Genomic DNA, 15,836 nt, shown 5'->3' with positions numbered 1-15,836 from the left:
GCTCAGATGATCAGCAACCAAGTTCTTGCTCACTTTTTGTGTTTAATTTTCTAATCAAATTCCGGGGGCAAGAGAATTTAACGAATCAATCTTTTTTTTACTTCCTTCTTGTTCATCAAATACTTCAACGGTGCATGATTAGAGAAGACATAAATTTTAGTTTTGATTAAATAAGATCGAAATTTCTCTCATGCAAAAACAACATAAAATAATTTTTTTCCGTAGTTGAGTAATTGTGTTGATCCCAATCTAGAGTTCTTGATGTGTAAGCGATGATATGAGGTTCTTTTCCAATTCTTTAGCCTAGAACAGCTCCAAAACTTAAATACAAAGCATCACACATAATTTCAAAAGGTAAATCCCAATTTGGTGGTTGAACAATCGGCTCACACATGAGCTTTTATTTCAAGACTTCGAACGGGTCTTTACAATCTTGATCAAAGTCAAAGGTAACATCTTTTTACAGAAATCTACATAATGTTTGTGCCACGTTGGAAAATCCCTTGATGAACCTTTGGTAGAAACCTACATGGCTAAGAAAAGAATGGAATTCCCTCACTGAAGTAGGGTATGGAAATGAGCAAACTACATCAGTTTTTGCCTTGTCTACCGCAATTCCCTTAGGTGAAACACCATGGCGAAGAATTAATCATTTACTTATCATAAAATTTCATTTTTCATAGTTAAGAACCAATTTAAATTCAATGTAACATAAGAAATCTTAGAAATACATCGGTTAAAAGAGTTACCATAAACAATGAAGTCATCCATAAACACTCCAATACCTTTCTCGATATGTTCGAAAAAAAATACTTAGCATGCACATTTGAAATGTTGCAAGAGCGTTGCAGAGTCTGAAAGAAATTCTGTGTTAGGCAAACGTTCCGAATAGGCAAGTAAATGTCGTCTTCTCTTGGTCCTCAAGTACCATCAGAATCTGGAAAAATCTTGAAAAATCATCAAGGTAACAATAATGAGACTTCCCTGCTAATATTTCAATCATTTGATCAATAGAAGATAAAGGTAAATGGTCTTTTTAGGTTAAAGATTTAAGCTTCCTGTCTATACAAACTCTCTAACCGTTTTGTATTTGTGTCAAAATCATCTCACCATCTGAATTTTTAAATACCATAACTCTGGTCTTCTTTAGAAAATGTGAGCTGGACTTACCCAATTACTATCAGAAATTGGGTAAATAATATTGATGTCAATGAGCTTTTGAATTTTCTCTTTCACTACTTTCATAATCGGTGGGTTCAAGCGACACTATCATTCTCTCGTTGGTTGTGTGCTTCATCCGTAATTATTTTATGCATACACGTGGATGGACTCATCTCCTTAATATCAACTATAGTCCATTTGATTACCTCTTTATTAGCACACAAAATAAAATAGCAATTAAGTGATTTTCTTCCTCTTTTAACAGTTCGCTCGAAATAATGATCGAAAAGGTACCATTTTTGCCCAGAAATGTGTACTTAATGTGCATCAGCAATTATTTTAACTCCAGTTTTGGTGCCTAAAAAATTGACGGAAGAGGTTTAGATTTTGTAGGTGTTAAATGAAATTTGGAAGTAGAAGAAAATTCTTCAAACTCCCTACCGCCGAATTCTCTTTTTTCTAATTCCCTACAAAAATCAAATAGCAAATTAGTTTCCAAAAATTTGTCAGCTAATGGATCGACAATATCAAAAAAATTCAAGCTTGTCACATTATATGGGTATTTCATAGCCTAGTATATGTCAAATTTGACAACCTCTCCGTCAAATTCCATAGTCAAAATACCGCTTCGGACATCAATCTTTGTGTGCGCCGTGCACAAGAAAGGTCACCCTAGAATAATTTCAGATCCGACATTACTGTGATCATTTTCAATGTCAATTATATAAAATCAGCATGAAATATTAAATCATTTACCTTCACCAAAACATTTTTCTATTACTCGCTCGGGATAGATGATTGATCAATCGACGAGTTAAATTGTGACCCTTGTTTCTTTCAACGGTTCGTTGGAATTTTGTCATATACAAATAGCGACTTATGTTCATGGATGAGCCTAAGTGATACATGGAACTTTTGATTCCGATATTGCCAATTTTGCAAGGTATGGCGAACATGCCTTCGTCCTTGTGCTTCGGTGGAAGCCGTATCTGAAAGATTGTGGAAACATTTTTGCCAAGGTTTAATTTTTCATTCCCAGTTAATCACCTTCGATTCTTGCAGAGATCCTTGAGGAATTTGGCATACTTGGGTACTTCCGGAATCACTTCAAGAAGAGGGATGTTGGTTTCCACTTTCCAAAATATATTTAAAATTTCTTTTTCTTTTGTTTTCTTGTCTCGCTTCATTAATTTAGAAAAAAAGGAGGTGGAACTTTGTAAGGAGAAGAAAAAGAAGAAGAGGATGTGTGATTACCTGAGATATGTAGAGGTGAAGATTTGTCTTCTTGTTTCTTTGGTAGTGCATCTTAACCCTTGGATTCTTTTAAAGGTTTAGGCGAGACAACGGTACCACTTCAGAGAGTAATTATACTGACCTTTTCCCTCAAATTTTGAGCCAATTGGCTTATTTGTTTATCAATTCCTTGAAGGTGGAATTGTGTTTGAGTTTGGAATTTTTATTGAGACAAGGCAAATTTTTTGAAAATTATTTCAATGGAGTATTTTTGTGGCGTTTGGATAGGAAAAGGAGGAGGTCTTGGTTGATAAATCAGGTTGATTCTTTGATTGTTTCCGTAACTCAAGTTCGGATGGTCTCTCTATCCCGGATTGAAAGTGTTGTCGTATGGGTTATAAGGCCTTTGAGAAGTCCCATAAATTTGGTTACAGTGTTAATTTATGCACTGGATTCATCTTGTAACATTGGGCAGGAATCCATCGGATGATGCAAGCATCATACATACTCCACAAACTTTTGCAGCTCCAATATTTCCTGAAACAAGCGAATTAATTATTTAGTTAATTTATCTAATTTGCTTTCAATTGAAACTGCACTTACTTTATGAACCTGTCAGTTCGGTTCACTCGAGGAGCTGAATTGCTGTGAATTAGCCACCATTGTGGAAATTAAATTCCTTGTTGCTATAGGGTCATGTTGACGATAGCATCTCCACTAGCTGCATCTACTATTTTCTTTTATACCGGAAGTATTTCTTCATAAAGTTATTGAAGGAGTGTATGTTCAGATAAACCATGTTGTGGGCAACTAGCACATAACTTTTTATATCTCTCCCAATATCATAAAGGGTCTCTCGTTTGTCTTGTCGAATTCCCAAAATTCTTCTCATTAGTTCGCTAGCTTTCACCTCTAGGAAAAACCTGTCAAGAAAAACATGTGAAAAATTAGCCAAGATAGTAATGGAATTGGGAGTTAAATAAAATAATCATTTCGTAGCCGATCCTGGCTAAGGAAAAAGAAAATGTTGTTAGTTTGATTTGATCCTTGGAAACTCCCTGGGGCTTCACACTGGAGTAGACCATGTGAAATTTTGAGAGATATTTATGCAAATGCTCACTAGGAAGACCGTGATAAGTAGGAAGGAGATGGATTGATCCCGTCTTGAGTCGATAAGGGGTATCACCATTAGGAAAAACGATACAGAGTGGTTGTTGTACAACGGGTGCTAAGATTATCTCTCTAATCTTTCATTTTCCCATCAGTTCTGGTTCAGGTATGGGATCTTTGATTGTGTAATTGGAGTGGCGTAAGGCACTGATTCTTTGTAGGATTGAGTACGGGATGTAGTTTCGGAAGTGGATTCCATATTTGATTACTGCTTACTTTTTTCTCGTTGTTGTTTATTTCGTTGAAGCATTTGACTATGAGTTCTACAAGCTCTTGCTTCGATCTCCGGGTCAAGTTCTACTAAATCTCCTAGATTACCCATGGTCATAAAATCAAAAACAAGATATTGATCAGTAATTTGCCGAAGTCCTCAGTAACGATGCCAATTTGACAAGCATCGTTTTACTCATCAAATAAATTCCTCATCTCAAAATAAATTCCTCATCTCAATCCACGAGGACTTAGAAATTCCTGATTAAATTTTATGTCGATTTTAATCCAGACAACTGCAAGAAAAACAAATAAGAAAATGGGAGGGGTTTTATAAATGAGATATGAATAAAAGTAGAAAATAAAGATTAAAATTAAAGTAAAATAAAAGAAACCGTAAATAGTGATTTAAAAAAATAATGAGAAAATCTCTTCAAGCTATCTTTGTTTCAATTCGTTTGATCATCGAAATGCGGTTACAATCTATAAGGCCTAACCCGTTATAACTTGAATTTTCTTTGGTAACTGATCTTTCCAAGTCACTATTCGAAAGTTGATTATTAAATGGACTAACCACAACTATGTCATTAGAACAAACATATTAAGTTTTGGAAAATCCTAACTCGGATTATGATGTCTCGTCAAGAATCGAATTCAATCTCGATTTTCCTTAGCGGACCGCTACTAAGTTTGTTCACAGGAAGTCAAATTTTCCACAGGTCGATCCTTCCTCCCAATTATAAATTAAAACAACATCCAGACCAACGTCGACTTTTTGAAATAAAAGTGTTTTAATTTTGTAAGTAAGGTCGATTGCCAAATTAATAAAATAGGAAATCAAAATATATCCCGAAGGGAATTAAGTGCTTTTCAATTCTCACGCATGGAATTGAGTCATCGCTAGCTCTCGACTATAAAGAAATTAGCTAAGCATGATAAGAATCACACTTAGCATGTTTGTGAAAATTGATAAAAGCTTAGAGTAAAAAAAGAAATGAAAACCAAAAAATGAAATTTATAAAATTGAAAACAAAGTAACAAAATATAATTCAAAACAAAGATAGATCATCTCCAAGCCTTACCATGGAAGGTATTTATATGCTTTTAATTTCCTAAAAATAACAATAAATTCAAAATAAATCAACAAATAATTCATGTGTTTTTAATTTCAATTTTATAAACTAATTTCCCTAAGATATCTTCTCAGATCGTGCTGACTAGGCTACTTTTAGGGTCTTCCTTATGCTGACTAGACCTTCTAGAAACTACCACGTCAGACCAGCGTCATGCCTATATCTCTAGCCACGATTAGGAAATAAAAAATATAGATTGGGCCATTTTTTTGCCAATTCTCGTAAACATGTCACTGAACAGAAAATAAACGAAATACAATCAAAATCAGTAGTGATTAATTCATAAAAGAGAAGATTTAGCAAGTAAAAAATGACAATTTAAAATGCTCATCATAGTGGGTCATGGCTTGATTAGAGAAACCAAAGAGAATGTTCAACTAATTCAGGGCCAGTTGGGGGAATATTTAGATAGGCGGAGATCTTATGCGGACCTAAAGCATAAATATATTTAGTTTTCAGTGGGATACAATGTATTCCTCAAGGTTTCCCCACATAAGAAAATGCTTTATTTTGGACATAAAAGAAAGTTCACTCCATGCTTCATAAGACTTTACGAGATACTAGAGAGACTTAGACCAATGGCTTACCGATTAGCCTTATCACTAGAGTTGGGGCGAATTCACAATGTGTTCTATGTATCCATGATTAGGAGATACCGTTCCAATCCTTATCACGTCTCACCCCTAGAGAAGATAGAAGAAAGCGTAGACATGACCTATGAGGAGGAACCAATCAGAATCTTGGGAAGTGATGTAAAGGAGCTAAGGAACAAGAGAATTCCTCTAGTAAAGGTATTGTAGAGGAAAAATGATGTTGAGGAGGCAAATTGGGAAACATATGAGGATATGTAGCTTCAGTACCCCAACCTCTTATAATCATGTAAATTTTAAGGACGAAATTTCTTTTTAGGAGGAGAAAGTTGCAACACCCCAAATCTCGAGTTAGTAGATTCGAGTTAACTAGGGAGAGAGAGTTAAATAGATCCATTAGCTTGTATGGATCCCTAACCCAAATTTGAGTGGAAATTGGACTTGGATTAGCCCAATAATTCATGAAAAAGGTAATTTTATGTTGCATTTAAAGTTAGGAGGACCAAGGAGAGAATTATTCCTTTTAAATTTCAAAAGATGAAATCCTTAATTGGTTGATAATATCTTATTTGGGGCTTCTCTTTTTCCCAACTCTCATTTGTCTTCTTTCTTCTCCTTTATCTCCCCTTTCTTCCTTTCCAAGAAGTAAGCAAAGGTTCGAACTTGATAGCCAACAATTCTAGTCCAGATCAATGGAGGTAAGAATCAAAACCAAGATATTTAGAGCTTCCATTTGAGACCACAAGATCAAGTTTTGGTCATGGTGTCCAATATGGGTTTTAGTGGTGGTTTAGAAACCTAAGAGAAACCAACTCATTTTTTAGAGATTCAAGCCTCAAGAAATGTTCTAAACTCTTTTCTAAGATTCCCAATATCATTAGTAATCCTTGTGCTTGATTTTAACTAGTGAGAAAAGTTAGAGAAGTCTCTAAAGCTAAGAGAAATGAGAAGCTAGAGCTTGGTTGAGCTTGGGTGTTTCCAATAGCTTAGTACATCAAGGTAACTCACTTCTAACTACACTATTCCACATGTAGGACACTAGGTGTGTTTGTTAGCTTGCATGAGTCATGAAGTATGTTTATGATAGATTTCAGAGTTTATTGTTTCTCAGTATGTTTATGGACTTATTACGACTCCTATTATCAGATATAACACTCTAATAAAGTTTGAGGGACGTCGGTAGGACTTTTAAGTGAGTTAGATGGTCATTTTCATTCCTAAACTAGGCCATTTCTTGGTGCGAGTATCAATACTAAAAGAATAATACCAATATTATTCATCAATTAAGTTAAAACAAGAGAGTTTTAAAAAAGAAATATCGATACTCACCCATAGAGTATCGATTTTGTTGGCTCAATTTTGATACTCGCAAAGTGGTGTCGATACTGAGCACACTTAATAGATTACAATAGGCTATTTTAGCATCTGTACTCATAGGAGTATCGATACTAGGGGTAGAGTATCTTTGAACCTATATTTTCAAAAAAAAACCATTGTCTTGTTTCAAAACCCCATGTACTTAGTTTCAAAACCCCTTCGCTTGGTTTTAAAACACCCTATTCCAATGGTCATACTGTAATACCCCAAATTAGGTCAGTAGTTCCAGTCAACCCGAGACGCAAATGTAGAGCCTATTAGAACTTTTAGATTAGTTTAGACCAGTCCAAGGGGAATCGGGCTTAGGTTTGGCCCAAGAATTAGGGAGAGGTGATGATTTTAAAAGTAAGTTATTAGGAGAGTGACCAAAATATCAATTTACCATATCTTATTTGAAAGGTTATAAACCTCCAACCATAAGTGTTTTACACGTAAGCCATTTTCACCCAAAATATCTCCCTATTCTTTTCTTCTTTAGACTCTTCTTCCACATTTCTTCTCCTTAACAAAGATCAAGCTTTAAGGAAACCCAAGCTTATATCGAAGAAACCAAAGTAGGAATCTTATTTTCCATTCCTCAAGCTTCATTTTAAGCCCTTAATCTTAGGTTTTGGTTGAGATTTATGAAAATGGATTTTTATGGGTTTTAAGAAATTAAGTGATTCGAGTTATTTTAGGCGAGTATTTGAGTTGTAGGGAATGTATATAAGTTTTATATAGCATATAGTTAGTAAATAACCCATTCTTATACCTTATTTAGTGAAAGAGGATGAGAAGAGTTCTAAAGCCAAAGATAAGGAAAAAGGATTACCCTTAGTTGATTAGAGAGAAGTTTTAGCAGTCAAGAAATCAGGTAACACACTCACAACTCCTTCATACCCTTAGTTAATTATTAGAAACACAAGATATCTTATATGATGAGATTTATCATGTTTAGTAGTTTTATGGTACATTGCATGTTTTAGATGTTACGTTCTCTTATGACCTTTATAAATCACATAAGACTTAATAATAAATGGGGAACCTCATAATAGGAAAATTTGAGAGATTAAGAGGGCATTATGTGAAAGAGTATTTATACTATTAGAAGCAATATCGATATGTTCATGTTCAGGAAAAAATTTAAAGTGTTCAAGGAGCATAATCGATACCCCTTAAAGGAGTATCGATAACGAGGGTTTGGTATCGAGACAAAAGGCTTTGGTATCGATACTCCCACATGAGTATCGATAGTCCCTTTTAGTTCAAGGCAAGTTTAGAGTTGTGGTATCGATACCTTGGGTTGGGTATCGATCCTGAAGAGAGAGTATCAATACTGTAAGGTTAGTATCGATACTAAGAATATGTTTTAGGTTTTTCGCAAGGGAAATTTATATAAGTAAGTTTGTTTTCCAAAAGCTTATAATTACTGTTAAATAAGACTACAAGTGGTAACCATGATAAAATGCTTAATCAAACGTAGAAACATAAACAATTAGGACGAAATAAGACTATCCTTCTTTGATGCTCAAAAAATGATTTGGACACCCGAGTTCCTCTAGTTTATGATGTCAAAAGTATAGATACATTCCTGATATATCCTTAGGGAGGGCACGAGGCCCTTAAAACCGACTAGCTAGGGTGCAAGGTCTGACACTTGTAAGGGGTGGGCTAGTCAGGGGTATAATGTCCGATACAGAATTCTGAGGGTCGTATCCTTTGTAGACTAGATAAGTGTATGAACTCCGAGATTCATAAATCCCTCAACCGCACCATGATGTATACCATTAAAGTTGAGAGTGGATATCACGAGGATATTCACTAATAATTAAGAAGCTTGATGTAATTCTATGATGCACTTTTAATATAACATGTTGTGAGTGTGGTATTGAGCTAGTTAACTCAACCTTCATATGTTTTCATTGACAGGTTAGTATATCAACAAGTTGATAAGCCTTAGAGAGTTCGAGGTCCAGACCCAGAGCAAAGCAGAGTACGTCTTAGTGTTTTGAAATGCATATATATTTATAAACCCTAATGTAAAGTTGAGTCGTAAATTATATTTTAAGCAGGTCAATATATTTTTGGATTTGTAAATATTTTATTTTGGGAGCTCTCTATGTTAAAGTTTTTATTATAATTTACTATTGATTTTCTTATGCAAATGGTCATTTGTATTCAAGAGTAATGAGAAAAATATTGGTTAGCCACTTCGGTGGTTACGTGTAGTACTCTGATCGGTCAACTGTATGTCAAACTAGTCTAAGGTGTTACATTTAATGGTATCAGAGAAAATTTTTAGGCCTTCCTAAGACTCGTGAGTTAGAGTTAATAAGTTTCGGTAAAGAGTTTACGGAGTTACATGCACCTAGAGAGGTAAGAGTACTCTGCATCTGAATATATAGTAGTAATTTCCTCATTTTTGTCTTAATTTTAGATTGTAGAGATGGATAGAAGCCCAATCCACAATAGAGAGGGTAGGAACGAGAGTAGATCTTTCTTAGTTGATGATTCAGGAGATGAGTTCGTCTCAAACTCCGAGCATGGGGAGCCTGGTGACACATGGGTAGATAAAGTGATGTTCTCTAGTAATTTAACCTCTACTCTAGAGCGTATAGTGAACGCCATTTTCAGACGTCAGCTACTCCATCTGTTCAACCAATCCAGTCTATCTTTCCCATTTTAGCACCTCAGAAACCCCAGTAGAGAGGCTTTAGAGATATCAGACCATTGATTTCTTTGGTTCTGGGGATGATGATCTTGTTGTAGTCGACTAGTGGCTAAGAGAAACCCTTAGGACCTTTCTTCGGTTACACCTCACTCTTGAAGGTATGTTAGAGTGTGTTATCTTCTTACTGAAGAGCAACACCAAAGACTGGTGGAAGATAATGGAAACGTCGTTAGAGCTTGAACGATTTACTTAGGACCAATTTTTAGTGGAGTTTCTCCAGAAGTATATAGAAGAAGCTCACATAGATACAATGAGAGATCATTTTGTTTAGTTGACCCAAAGGAATAGGTCAATATTCGAGTATGAGGTAGAGTTCCTCCGGTTGAGTAAATACGCCCTATAAAAGGTTTTGTCAGAGTATAATCGCTACAGGAAGTTTAGAGGGTCTTTGATTAGATATCTTGACTCATTTAGTTGCCAATCCACCACGAGTTTTTGTCGAGTTGGTTTGTAAAGTAAAAGTAATAGAGAGATTTTTTGGGAAGGAAAACAGCGGAAGAAAGTGTCAGCTTTGGTTATAGTAAAGAGATGGTCGAGCCAACATGACCATCTCAGCCATCCAAGAGGGTGAGAGAGTCTTATGAGTCTCAAGGGTTTTGGAGAAACCCAAGAGGCCATCCTAGCATACCAGTGTAGAGTTCGAGCAGGAGTGGGGGTAGGACTAGTCAACATAGGATACCATTAGCCACAACTTCAGTAGTGAGTTCTGGAGGTTCAGTGAGGGTGCAGTCTCAACAAAAATTTTCTACTTGCGGTAAAAGGCATTTGAGAGTTTGTCTGTAAGGGAATCAAGGTTCTTTCCATTATGAATCTTTATATCACTTTATTTGAGATTGTCGAGAAGCTCAGAATACAGTTTCAATGTCGACTCAACATACATCTTTGACAGTTTAGAGGGGCAGACGATTTCAGAGAGGATAGCCCAATCTAGAGCTAGTATGGGGCCTAGAGTAGCCTCCCGACAGTATGCAATTTAAGTCCAGGAGGATGATGATGCAACTGGTAATATTTCAGGTACCCTTACCTTATTTCCTATTCTAGTATTGTCTTAGTCAACCTAGAATTTATCCTTTAGGATTAAATACTCTAGTGGTTAAGATCTGTCATAGATGCCTTTTAAAATTTCGTGGATACGATTTCCTATTATGAGAGTAGAGTTGTAATACCCTAAATTCTGAGTCAGTAGTTCGAGTCAACCCGAGACCTAAATCTAGAGCCTATTAGAACTTTTAGATTAGTTTGGACCAGTCAAAGGGGAATCGGGCTTAGGTTTGGCCCAAGAATTAGGGAGAGGTGATGATTTTAAAGTAAGTTATTAGGAGAGGGACCAAAATAGCAATTTACCATATCGTGTTTGAAAGGTTATAAACCTCCAACCATAAGTGTTTTTCACGTGAGTATTTCTACCCAAAATATCTCCCTATTCTTTTCTTCTCTAGACTCTTCTTCCACATTTCTTCTCCTTAACAAAGATCAAGCTTTAAGGAAACCCAAGCTTATATTGAAGAAACCAAGGTAGGAATCTTATTTTCCATTCCTCAAGCTTCATTTTAAGCCCTTAATCTTAGGTTTTGGTTGAGATTTATGAAAATGAATTTTTATGGGTTTTAAGAAATTAAGTGATTCGAGTTATTTTAGGCGAGTATTTGAGTTGTAGGGAATGTATCTAGGGTTTTATATAGCATCTAGTTAGTAAATAACCCATTCTTATACCTTATTTAGTGAAAGAGGATGAGAAGAGTTATAAAGCCAAAGATAAGGAAAAAAAGGTGACCCCTAGTTGATTTGAGAGAAGTTTTAGCAGTCAAGAAATCAGATAACACAATAACAACTCCTTTATACCCTTAGTGAATTATTAGAAACACAAGATAGCTTATGTGATGAGATTTATCATGTTTAGTAGTTTTTATGGTACATTGCATGTTATAGATGTTACGTTGTGTTTGAAGCCTTATTTATGACCTTTATAAATCTTATAAGACTTAATAATAAATGGGGAACGTCATAGTAAGAAGATTTGAGAGTTTGAGAGGGTATTTTCGGGAGAGTGTATCGATACTGTTAGAAGTAGTATCGATAATGTTTATGTTCCAGGCAAAAAAATTTAAAGAGTTCTAGGAGTAGTATCGATAGAGACCTATATCACTGCTCTCTGATTTGAGTTTGAACTCTTGCGAGTTGCAACACCGAGTTGGGTCAGCCTCACCTCGCTCTTATTTTCCACCTTTTTTATGTTTCTCTGGTAAAAGTGTTTAGAGTTTCTGTAGATCCAAGATCCCCCACAGCGAGAATCATAGGAATAATCTGGCATATCAGCTCAGGATTTTGAAATTTTAGTTCTACTTTCTTTCTTTTTAAAAAAATGGATTTAAATTAAATTTGAGAATAATTTGGAAACGAATCTAACTCTCCTTTTAAGAGTTTGTTTTGTTATCCGATTGTTATTTAGTCAGGCCTGGTTATTACTTGATCTGAGGAGCTTGGTGGTTTTCTTGTGCGGTTCGTTATTCTACAGCTCTTGATTTCTTCGTTGGTGAGATCTTTCCTCGTTCAGCTCTATTATTTGATTTTGTTTTTCGTTTGATTTGTTTTTTGCATTTGGTCAAGTTTTGCTTTGGAGTTTCTAATTTCTTATTCTTGATCTGTCATTTTCTTATGTTAAATCGTGTTTTTGTCTTCGCATATCTGAAATTTCTTTCCTGTGAACTATAAGAATCTCTCGATTCAATCCGTTTCTAGGTTTTTCTTTTTCCATTATTTGATTTTGTCTTTCGTTTGATTTGTTTTTTGCATTTGGTCAAGTTTTGCTTTGGAATTTCTAATTTCTTATTCTTGATCTGTCATTTTCTTATGTTAAATTGTGTTTTTGTCTTCGCATATCTGAAATTTATTTCATGTGAACTGTAGGAATCTATAGATTTATTTGCAATATATATTTAAAATTCTATTCATCCATTAATAAATCATCTCGTTCTGTCCTGTAACCTAGTTTTGATTTTGTATTAATAGTAGGTGTATCTTGTGATTGTTTAGTATTTTTATTTTGGTGCATCCTATTTCTTCTTTGGATTCCTTTTTCATAGTTCCTCATAGCTTCGACTATAGATGATTACTTGAGGTCATGTCCTTCTTTTCGATCCCATAGGGCATATAGGGGGCGGGCTCGACAGAGCGGTGTCAAAGAGACTAGACTTAGAGTTTGTACGTTGAATGTAGGCACATTAAATGCTAGGTTGTTGGAGCTGACCGACGTACTAAGTAATAGGAAAATAGATTTTGCATGTATTCAAGAGACTAGGTGGAAAGGGGCTCACGCCAGAGAGTGTAATGGTTACAAGCTGTGGTATTCAGGCGTAGATAACGCTAGAAATGGGGTGGGTATCTTGGTATCCTCTAAGCTCAAGGAAAATGTAGTTAAAGTTTGTAGATACAGTGATAGGATCATGATGATTAAGGTTATTATAGAAGCAGAAGTGGTGAATGTCCTTTCAGTGTACGCCCCACACATTGGCCTAGGGGAGGGGGAGAAACGCTGCTTCTGGGATTCGTTAGATGATGTTCTTAGGAGCATTCTGGAGGACCAAAGAGTTTTCATAGGGGGAGACTTCAATGGCCATATAGGTAGTGCAATCGATGGTATGATGATGTTCATGGGGGTTTCGATTTTGGTAGTAGGAATGAAGAGGGGCGTACGTTGCTTGAATTTACTACTGCACACGATATGGGGCTTATTAACTCCTTCTTTAACAAGAGAGATGCAAACTTGATTACGTCCATAGCGGGGGACATTGTACCTAAATCGACTACGTCCTGGTTCGAAATCGGGATCGTTGGGCTTGCATTGACTTTAAGGTGTTCCCTGAAGAGGCATGTGCATCACAACACAGATTGTTGGTTTTGGTGTTCTGCGTACGCCACGGGCAGAGCACCCATAGGAGGATAAACTAGGTAAACCTAGGATCCTTTGGAAGAACTTACATAGAGTGACAGCTGATGACTTTAGGAGTAAGGTTTTTTCACTTACAGGTTTTGGAACTACAAACTCGAATAATGCAGATATGTTACGGAAACATATGGCAATTTCCATCAGATATGTGTGCAAAAACACCCTTGGGTTGTCGACTGGGAAGGTCAATGAACATAAAGAATCGTGGTGGTGGAACGACGAAGTCCAAGCTAAGGTAAAGACAAAGCAAACTTGATTCAAGGAGTTTCTACAATGCAATGACGATGAAGAAAGATTGAGAGCTAAACAAAGATACAAGGGGGCAAAGCGGGAAGCCAAGAAAATAGTGGCTAAAGCAAAGCATAAGGCATACGAGATAATATACAAGAGATTAAACACCAAGGAAGGACAAAACGGCATCTTCAAGCTTGCAAAATCCAGGGAGAATAGGAAAAAGGATCTAGGTAGCATTAGGTATATTAACGACAATAATGATGTTCTTTTAGTGAAAGATCATGATATTAAGAGGGTTTGGGGTAGTTAATTCTTTAGCTTATTTAATGACGGTGCCTCTCCCTGTACATATAGAACTATTGATGGGTCAGCCGACCATCATACTACGGCCAATGACTACCCTACAAGTAGGATTAGGAGTGAGGAAGTCAAAATGGCTCTTAGAAAGATGGGTATGGACAAAGCTGTCGGTCTAGATCAAATTCCTATAATTGTGTGGTTAGCCCTAAGAGAAGAGGGAGTTAAGTGGTTGACCAATATCTTTAATATTATTTTAGAGACTGCCAAGATGCCAGAGGAGTGGAGAGAGTCTACGGTGATACCAATCTATAAGAATAAAGGAGATCCCCAACGTTGTGGTAACTACAGAGGTATTAAACTACTCAGTCATACCATGAAGCTATGGGAAAGGGTGATAGAGGATAGGTTGAGACAAGTTACTAGGGTTTCGAAAACCAATTTGGCTTTATGCTAGGCAGGTCTACTACGGAGGCGATTCATCTACTTCGAAGGCTTATGGAGAAATATAGGGGAAAAATATAGATCTTCACATGGCGTTCATTGACCTTGAGAAAGCGTATGATAACGTTCCCTGAGATATGATCTGGAAGACCTTGGAAACGAGACGGATCCTATCTGCTTATATACGGGCGATTTGTGATATGTACTGTAGATCTACTACATACGTCAGGACTACAGTTGGTGACTCCGAGGCATTCCCGGTGGAAATCGGACTCCACCAGGGGTCGACTCTTAGCCCTTACATCTTTGCCTTGATTATGGATGACATTTATTATGCGACACAAGACGGTGTCCCATGGTGTATGCTTTTCGCTGACGACATTGTCCTAGTTGCTAAAACAAAAACTGAGCTAAATAGTAGATTGTCTACCTAGAAGACTGCTTTGGAAGAAAAAGTTCTAAAGATCAATTTTGAAAAGACAGAGTATATATGTTCAAACTTTAGTAAGAACCAAAACGATGAAGATGTAGAAGTATGCATCGAAGGGCACATTCTCCCCTCAAAGAATTGTTTCAAGTACCTAGGGTCTATGATACAAAAAGATGGGAGTATAGATGATGACGTTACACATCGTAAAAAGGCGGGATGGCTAAAGTGGATGGCAGCTACTGGAGTTTTGTTTGACAAGAAGGTGCCTCTAAAACTTAAGGGAAAATTTTATAGAATGGCAATTATACCAATACTGTTGTATGGATCATAATGTTGGGCAATCAAGAAGGATCACATAAGGAGGATGGAGGTCATAGAAATGAGAATGCTTCGATGGGCATGTGGTAGGACTCTGTGGGACATGACACCAAACTCTGCAATTAGGATGTCCTTGAGGGTGGTGACTGTATCCGAAAAATTGAGGGAGGAAGACTACGGTGGTTTGGGCATGTCCTTAGGCGACAACCGTCAGATGCGGTCAGGAGGGTAGAGTCGATTACAGTTGAGGGTGCCAGAAGGAGAGGACGACCAAGGAGGAAGTGGTTAGAGTGCTTGAGATCAGATTTGAAGAATTTAGCCCTTACCGAGGACATGACCTCTGATAGGAAAGTATGGAGACTTAAGACCAGGGTAGCCGAGTAGTGTGGATCACAGCCATAGGGTGTAGCATCTCTGTCTTCTTTTTAATGCCTTTGTAGTAATTTCCATGACTTCTACTTTTTATATGTTTCTGTCATTGGAATTTATGGAGGATTAGAATTAGGGTAGCGGAGTAGTGTTGCTTTATTTTAGTTTTAACCTATTTGACTTTATTACTTCTCATAGCTTGCTATCGATGACT

Source organism: Hibiscus syriacus, unplaced genomic scaffold (assembly GCF_006381635.1).
Source record: "Hibiscus syriacus cultivar Baekdansim isolate YM2019G1 unplaced genomic scaffold, ASM638163v2 tig00110210_pilon, whole genome shotgun sequence".
Classification (NCBI taxonomy): Eukaryota; Viridiplantae; Streptophyta; class Magnoliopsida; order Malvales; family Malvaceae; genus Hibiscus; species Hibiscus syriacus.
The sequence above is the reverse complement of the archived record's forward strand: the minus strand, read 5'-3'. Positions refer to the sequence as shown.